This window comes from Protomyctophum parallelum (genome assembly GCF_964188405.1).
Source record: "Protomyctophum parallelum genome assembly, chromosome: 14".
NCBI lineage: Eukaryota > Metazoa > Chordata > Actinopteri > Myctophiformes > Myctophidae > Protomyctophum > Protomyctophum parallelum.
In genome coordinates this window covers 15249547-15258963 of record NC_139709.1, presented here as the reverse complement: position 1 = coordinate 15258963, position 9417 = coordinate 15249547, and the positions used below count along the sequence as shown (strand labels likewise).

General features: G+C 45.0%; 1 protein-coding gene across 1 annotated transcript in view; it reads left to right on the top strand.

Moving 5' to 3' along the window:
* Positions 1-9417, top strand: part of ece2a (endothelin converting enzyme 2a) — a 140456-nt gene that overhangs the window by 86170 nt on the left and 44869 nt on the right. The window lies entirely within an intron of this gene.

Genomic DNA, 9417 nt, shown 5'->3' with positions numbered 1-9417 from the left:
GCTACAGATTGGAACATGCACTTGTCTATTAATGTATGTATTTTGAAGGCGAGCTTATACAGCATACTGTATATGAGAGTGTTCACGCTTTGTGTGTGTGTGGTGTGTAGTAGTGTGTTTGTGTGTGTAGGAGTGTGTGTGTGTAGTAGTGTGTTTGTGTGTGTAGGAGTGTGTGCGTGTGTGTGTGTGTGTGTGTGTGTGTGTGTGTGTGTGTGGGGTGTGTAGGAGTGTGTGTTGGCCCGGTGAGCCCTCGGCTCCGGAGTGAAAAGTAGAGCAGTGGAGCGCACGTGACGGGAAAGGAGGGTGTGTGTGTGAATATGAGATCAAAGTATTTAATTTGTGTTTCTCTGTGGTTTAATTTTTATTGTGTGCCTTTGCACATGCGCACACATGTGTGTGTGTGTGTGTGTGTGTGTGTGTGTGCGGTCAGGAGGATTGCTGAGCTGATATTCTCAGGAGGTTCTCACACGGCTCAGACATGATGCTCCATCATTCACACGCGCGCACACACACACACACACACACACACACACACACACACACATGACCACACCTCCATGTGGTCATCCTATACCACTTATGCTTGAATGCACAAACAAACAGCAAAATCAGCTGATATACAAGCTCTCGACGCACCGACACGTGATGCGTTGGGAGCTTGTAGATCCTCTTATTGTCGCAGGTTGACAGTGGCTAAGATATTCTATATTTCATGATGGCATGTGTCGTGTGAAGGGGCGTCTACTTTAAGTGTGTGTGTGTGTGTGTGTGTGTGTGTGTGTGTGTGTGTGTGTGTGTGTGTGTGTGTGTGTGTGCGAGTGTGCGAGCGTGCGTGCGTGCCAAGTGTTGACATGTGACCACGTGACTGTTTGAAATGCAGAGCAGCTGCATTAATTATTTTGCATGGCCGTTCCTCTCTGTCTCTCTCTCTCTCCATGCAATGATGAATAATAAAGTCCGCTGTGTGAGGGAAATGTGCATACGCCAGCGTTCACACACACACACACACACACACACACACACACACAGACTCACTCACGCACACACTTTCTCTCTTCTGCCGTTCATGAGGTTCTCTCGGTCCAACTTCTCTCCTAAAATAACTAAGTACATTTACTGGAGTACTGCGCTTCATTTACATTTTGAGGTACAGTACTTTTACTGAAGTAATTCCCATTTCCAATACTTTTACGTCAACTCCACTACATCTCGGATCAAAATACCATAATATACTCCACTACATTTATTTGAAAACTTGAGTTACTAGTTACTTTGTAGATTTTGATTATTACAAAACGTACATTAACCACTTAATTTTGGCCATTTACAAGCTGACAATGTGTCACATTGTGAGCTTGTAGATCTGCTATTTTCAAAAGATTATCATTGGAAATGTTGAAACAGGACATTTTGCAGTGAATTCTGGACTTTTACTAGATATAGAGTATTTCTAGATTGCAGTATTTTTTCTTTTTTCTTTTTCTTTTAATTAAGTAAAAAATGCTCTACCACTGCTCCTCTCTCTGCAGACAGACAGACAGATTTGTATACTCATTTCAATGTAATACTATTTGGCGTGCTTCAATGTGATACGATGCAATCTGATGCAGTCACAATGCTATTCGGCCTCTGTATTTAATGAGGGGTGTTCTTTGAAGCCGCGAGACATAGTGGAAAAAGTTGGAATTGCAGGCATTTAGCACAAGAAAACCCCACGCAGCTGGGGTTTCACATTGAGCACTTCCGCAGTTCTTCCGGGTGCTTCTAAACGTCACTGAGCAACTTCCATTGAAATGAATAGCGGGGGGGGGCGGGGCAGTCCACCCTCTATCCTTTATAACTCTATGGTTCACACGAGGCATATAGCAAAGATCACAGTAGTTGTTACTTTTGCGCATGTTCGGAAAAACCGCACCGGAGCGCACTCGCCTATTAGTTTGCATTGCACAGTGCGCTCAGTGCGCTATTTCCGAACGCACCCTTTGTATATCTGTAGCTCACACGTCGTTGACGCCATCAGGCATGCGTCTGTACTGAGGTACCGGAGGTGCGGCGGCAGGCAGGGGATAAAAAAACAACAACAATCTAGCAGTCTCAACTACGAGCCCTTTCGGACCTATAGGCAGTATTTATATGCATTGGAAAGACTGGAAATGGACTAGCAGAAGACGTCAGAAATTTTCAGCCAGAACAGGGTGGGAAAAAAAGAAGAGGGGGAATAAAAATTTATTGCAGCTACAGTTGTAGATTTGCATCTGGAAGTTGAACGCAGCTCAGCTTCAATTTGTAGCTTTGTAGCTTTTGCAGCAGCTACAAACGCCGGATGCATCTATGCTCCTTCATGTCGCTGGCTTCCATTGACAATGAATGGTATCTTTGCATCTGCCCCTGAAACACACCATGAGGGATGATGTTTTACCCACAGCAAATTATCAAGTTGAGCCAGAGGAGATGCTACAGTGTTTGTGCCCTTTGAATTAATATGCTGATAAACAACCGACGCATGCACGCACGCACGCACGCACGCATGCATGCACGTGCTTATAGGTGAACGTATGAAAGAACACAAGTTACTCGAAAGAAAGCAAAATATCATGGGCACATCTCTCATAAGACGTAAGTAAACACAACGGACTGCAATCATGTAAACATGCACACATTATCTCCCTGTCTCTGTCTGTCTGACTCACTCACTCACTCACTCACTCACACACACTCACTCACTCACTCACTCACACACTCACACACTCACTCACACACTCACACACTCACACACACACACACACACACACACACACACACACACACACACACACACAGAGTATACCCTTCTGGCCGGCCCGCCGTTGCCTAGACAACCAGTATCTAGTATTGACTGCAGAGCACAGTTCCTATGGAAACAACGGATGCCTGGGGGGGGGGGGGGGGGGGGGGGGTCATTAATTGGAATGAGCGAGGGACAGAGGAGAAGAACTGAGGAATGGGAAATGGAAATGAGACGGAAAATAAGGAACTAAAACGAGACAGATAGAATGAGATGAGAGAGAGAGAGACATCGAGAGAGAGAGACAGAAATACATCGAGAGAGAGAGAGACAGAACAAAAGAGAGAAAGAGAGACAGCGAGAGAGAGACAAAGAAAAGACATAGAGAGAGAGAGAGAGAGAGAGAGAGAGAGATACATGCAGGGATTTGGAATGGGTATTGATGAATATAAATGAAAACACTCATGACTAATGATAGTTTTTCCTGGATGAACCCTTCACGGGTCAATGTATACACTCTCACACTCAAGTTTAAAGTGTGTTCTGCGGTGACTGTGTGCGCTCTTTTTCTCCTAGGGGGAGGTCTGTGCAAAAGTTATGCCTTAATGAATCTCTCCATAGTCCATACTACATGCATTTAGGGACAAATGGCACTCATTTGAGCACAAGTGCATTAGGTTTACACACGCACACTGTGCACTATCCTTTTTTTATAGAGGTAGATGTTGGCACGGTGTTGACAGCAATATGGGCAACACCTGAGATCTTTCTCACTGCCCGCCCCTTCCCCACTCTCTCCCAAACACCCCTTCTGTCTGACATAGTCGCTTCCCACACCTCAGTGCTGTAAGGTGTGTGTGTGTGTGTGTGTTATTTTCTTCTATCGCTAGAGCATCATATCACTGCATAACCACTAGACTCAAAACGCGTCCGATTTGGGAAAGAATTAAATAAACCGTTTGACAAATGTGAAAGTAATTGATCTTTCTTTTTATTGATGAAAGCAGGGAATCATAGCTTAAAATTGACATATTGGCTGTTTAGTTTGACGCACCAGTTTTGGAGATATGGCTTACTAGAATTTCGCGGCCGCTTTGCGGCCGCTCATCCCAGAGTTACGTTGCCGCGCACTATGGGAAGAAGGAAATTGCGGGAGTTGACTCCACATGTAGTAACGGATGGGTTATTAGTTATTATTATGTGCCCTTATTAGTGTAGTGTAGTGTAGTCAACACGTTATGGCTCATACACACTGCCCGGTATTTGCTCCGATTATGCTGTCGGGGGGCATTTTTGGCGCTGGCCGACAAAACCCTGATCTGACGTTAAGCGGTGCCCAAAAGTTATAGATCACAAAGGCTTTGCAGGTAGAGCACATGACATGGCCCTAAAAATATATATAATTTTAATATAAAAAACTATTTTTGCATCTGCCGCTTGAGATGACCTGAGAAGACTTGATTGATTGACATAAAAAAGGGCCTGTCAGCTCAAACACACAATGCAATAGTTGTTGTTGCGTACAATCATCAGTAGCAAAGTCAAATACCAAAAATAAAAACCCTACCATTTCCATTTCCCCCCCTCTATTTCCCATTCCATGTGCGTTTGTCTTATAGTTTCTCTGGCCTCTGTACTACTGCCACCTACCGTCCATTCATTGTATTACACAGTGGGTGAAAAAAACACACCCCTTAAGACTAAACCCGACCAATCAGAGGTGTGGCTTCCAGAGGTACCTTTGACATGACATTTTGTGTGTGTGTGTGTGTGTGTGTGTGTGTGTGTGTGTGTGTGTGTGTGTGTGTGTGTGTGTGTGTGTGTGTGTGTGTGTGTTTCGATGTGCAGGGCGTTGCTGAAAATGAGCACCTGTGCTCAGCTACTTCCCTGGGTAAATAAAAATAAAAAAATAAAAAAAGAAGAAAGGTACCTTTCAAAACGTATAGAAGTCAGCCTGGTACAGACGAAGGGGACACCACTGTATGTAGCCTCAATTACATTTTGTAACTATTTTCTGCAATGGGATGATGGGTGGGTATATGAGCTGGTTGTTTATTGGTAGCCTATATTAGCCCAATATTGGCGTTATGCATTTCACTTGAATAATGTTGTGTGCGCATGTGCGCATGTGGAGAAAGACAGTTATTTAATGAAAGTGAAGATTATAACGTCCTGTATTGGTAGCCTATATTAGCCCAATATTGCCGTTACGCATTTCACTTGAATAATGTTGTGTGCGCACGTGCGCGTGCGAAGAAAGACAGTTATTTAATGAAACTCAAGATTATAACGTCCTGTGTCGCTGCCGCGGCGCCGCCGTGCGTGTATAGCCTGTGTGTGTGTGGGGCATGGCGAGAGAGAGAGAGAGGCTTGGCGAGAGAGAGAGAGAGAGATCGTGGCTTCCAGGCGTGCGCGCGTGTGTGTGCAAGCCAGGCGTGCGTGTGCGTGTGTGTGCAGGCGTGTGTTCTTGGCAGTTGGCTGGCAGGCGAAAATAGCCAAAGCGTTCCGTGTAATCGTAATATGTAGGCACAAACAAACTACAGACAAAGTACAATGTTGATGGAACTAAGAGATTCGCTGAGAGAGCGATATTTTAAATACAGAGATTTAGAAGGAATAAGCAAAATCGTGAGGCTACAATTCCTCTCCCCTTCCTCGTTTCTCTTCTCCTGCGGGAGATCAGAATGAGATTCTGAGAGCTAGTGTGGGCCTATTAGAAGACAGGGCAGTGTTGCCAGGTTTGCGAATTGTAAGCGAGTCGTAGTGTGTGTTGAATGGCATTTGAATGGCATTTGTGGGCTTGTGAATGAATTTTCTCACATGTAATTTGTGCTCACTTGCATAGACCTGGCGAATTTAGCGTGGTGAAAGGGCAACAGTGTTCCGGGGGTGTGGTGCTTTGGGCGATAATGTTTGTAGTAAACAAATGCATTGCTGCCGTGAGTGTGGACGGGAGGCATCTTTGGTGGCACTGCAATGAACATTTTTTGGCGGGTGGTGTCGAGTGTTGGCGTTGGGCGCGATAGGAGGAGATAGGTCCCGGACACTGCGAAGGTAAGTGTGTGACGTCACTGCCGTGTGAGTGTGTGTGGGTGTAGTGTGTAAGATGGTGTTGTGGGTGTTGCAATAGCGACATAGCTGTTGTGGCTTTGGGTTTCTTGCCATGTGTTGGGTACAAGTTCTCTAATATATAATAGATAGTGTAATGTTTCGCAGAAAACAGCGAGTTGAGAAAACAGGCTTGAAAGGTTTCCATTCTGTGGACTCATTACACCTAGCTACATGTTGAAGCATTTATTTCATTTCATGTCGATTTAAGCTCTGACATTTATTTCAGACATGCTTTAGTATGTGAAGAGTCTGCCTGTGAACAGTTAGTCTTGCCGCTATGACGGTCTCTGTGTCAAAAAGAGTCACAAATTGCTCAAAAATAGGGCCGCCAGGATTTATGTATTATTTCCTTGACATGAAAAGGTTTGAGAACCATTGAAGTAGAGAGAGGGGTTTCTCTTACTATCTCTAACACTGACATGTCTCGGTTGACTTCCCTTTCTCCACATCTCTCTCTCTCTCTCTCTCTCTCTCTCTCCGTTGTTCTTCGATCACACAGTAGAATGGAGAATCGATAGGAGGGAGACACCGCTTTTCTCATTGAGGTTTATACACTTTACTGTACAAAGTTCACTGAGAATTTAATCATTATAAAAACACACACACACACACACACACACACACACACACACACATTTTAATTATTTTATTTGGATCTGCACAAGTAAATACAATAGACCCAAACACTGATCAGAATTAGGTTATACATTATATGGTCCAACCAGATATAGCTTCTGCACATGCTTAACACACAGAGGGAAAAGAAGAAAAAATAAATATATATATAGCATATTGTTGACATACTATTACTTGACACTACTAGACAGGATGTTTGTTTTGGGTTTTTTAAGCCACTTAGTAGCTGAGACAGAACAGTATTTAGCCAGCTTTTTTGCATTTGTTTTTAGCAATCCACCCAATTGCAGACCCCTGAGCACAAGTTTATGGACATGGCCCAGACTTCCAAATACAAGGACAATAAGTTGACAGTTATATCCCAAGGCCATAATACGTTCCACCAGAAGCTGATATTTCATAATTTTGGATGAAAAACAAGTGTCCATATACAAATCAAATGGGCAGCCTATTTCAAATATAGTGACAGTTTTTCTAATTTCGTTGATGAACAAAATATCTGGGGTATCTGGAATATTTTGTAGTGAATTGACATGCGTGTCATTGTGATCAAACCAGTCTATTTTTACAGTGCTGTATTTATACATTCCTGTACTCCTCTGATCTTGTCTGAGACCAGGTCCACCAGACGGTCATGTCTGGCAATGTACACACACACACACACACACACACACACACACACACACACACACACACACACACACATTTGTGCAATCCATCACTGTCATCCACCTTCAACCGCTTACCTGGAATCGGGTTGCGGGGGTAAGACTTCCTATAGAGATTTCCAGTCATCCCTTTCCAGAGCAACATTACTGTAGAAACTGCTTTTGTTTCTGGCTCCAACATTGTGACTTTGCGTTAATCTGTATGCCGGTTAGCAGGAAACCCCCCCGTTGGTGTTTGCTCTCCATGTGAGGACAATGGAGAATAGTCTGCTGCTGCTGGTTTACCACAGATTAGGAGATTAGGGATCGCTTTTTATGCGCTGGGTGATATGCAGGTTTATGTGCCACGCTGAGGGCAGCTGAAAGAGACAGCCATGCCGGCCTGAGTCATGCGTTGGTGCGCAATGGAAAACAGCAGATCTACAAGCTCACGCAGGTGTCACAGAGTGACGCCGACACACACCTGTGTGAGCTTGTAGATCTGCTACTTCCATCTGTGCGACAGCCTATTCGCTCTCGTGTGTGTGTTCGTGTGTGCGTGCGTGCGTGCGTGCGTGAGTGCGCATAGACAGAGGTTGAGTCAAGGTTAGAGTAAGTGGATATACCAGGGACTCACAGGAAGCCCAGTTGACAAGGGACGCCCTTTGTGTGTGTGAAGTTTTTGTGACAACACCCGGGTGACTGTGAACATGCCCTCTATGGGACTGAGTCATTCTCTCTTTTCTGTGCATGTTTCTCCCTCAAATTTGAATCATTGTCTCCACCAGGACGAAGGCATGGGGAAAGAGTATGTTTTATTTCATTTCAAGTGAACCTGTAACCATGTGACAATAACCCCCCGGATCAGGAGCATTATACCAATTGAATCACACCCGTGGGTGCCGACGTCACTCTATAAGTGCGTCCCACACCCACACACCTTTCCTCTTTTCTTCATCCTGGTCGGTAAGAGCTTATATACCAGCTTGTGATTTTGACTATCATTCCTCACGGTACTGGATGCCTGCTCTGGGCTGCCTTCTCTGTGGCACCCCCTTGGTGTACCGTGAGGTTGTCTCATCATCTATGTTGTTTGTTGCAGGCGACGATTGTGTTCGTCACGTGTGATACACATAACTCACGTTCCCGTTGGTGACAGCTGTGCGCGCGTGAGCGTGAGATATACTCACATTCCTATTTGGTAAGTGTGTATTGTGTATGTTTTCTCCCTGCAAGTATAGCATAGCCTACACTGGCAGCACTCCACACAGCACTGGAGCGGCTTCTGGCCTGGCTTAGCCTGGCTCTGCTGTTGTTTACACTGTCGGCTACGTCCGTCTTCTTCTTTGTTGGTATGCATATTGGCCTCCCTCATCTTGGACAGTGCGCTGTTGCCACCTATGCCTCTGGAGTGTTGTTGCAGTCAGGCTTTGCCTTGTTTAGAGGTTTTTTTGTTACTGATTTTCTTGCAATTAATTATTATGAATTGTTAATATTGATATTGACAATATTAATTTTATGATGCAGCAATTCCGTCCACCCTTCATTGGGCTTGCATGTTACTTTGCTGCATGTGTGTTTCTCCAAACTATTCAGTAAGAGACATATTGGCTTTCCCTGCTGTATTGTTGTAGCAGTCAGGCTGTGCCTTGTTTGGAGAGTTTTGATTTATGATCTTCCTTACATTGACTATTATTTACTGTTAATATTAACAATATAATATATTTTTTTATAAGGCAGCAATTATGTCCGCCCTTGGTTGGGCTTGCATGTTACTTTGCTGCATGCGTGTTTCTCCAAACTATTCAGTGAGAGACATATTGGCTTTCCCTGCTTTATGGAGGTTCAGGGAAATGATGAGAGGGACAATGGCCTAGTTCGGACGCTCCGGCTATAGGGAGGAAGGCGAGTAGGAAGCGTAAGTTGACTGAACAGGACTGCGTCCATGACCAAAGATTAGACCTCATGCTGAGGCACTTGGAGGATATGTGTAAGACCATTGAAAATATGGCTGCTACACAGCAACGCCCCCTGGGTCCGCCATGCCAGGCTTCTCAGTCTAGGCTCCTAGCCCCCACCTCCTCCGACAAGGGCCTCTGCTCTGGACCGGGACCCTAGGAGCCGGGGACGGGCCCCTCTCCCAGTGTATCCTGACTTTGTCAAGTGCTTGAAAACATCTTGGGCACAGCCCAGGCAGGCTACTGCACCTTGTCCTACACCCAGCACCCTGCATGGTGCTGCAGAGCATGGGCTAGATGG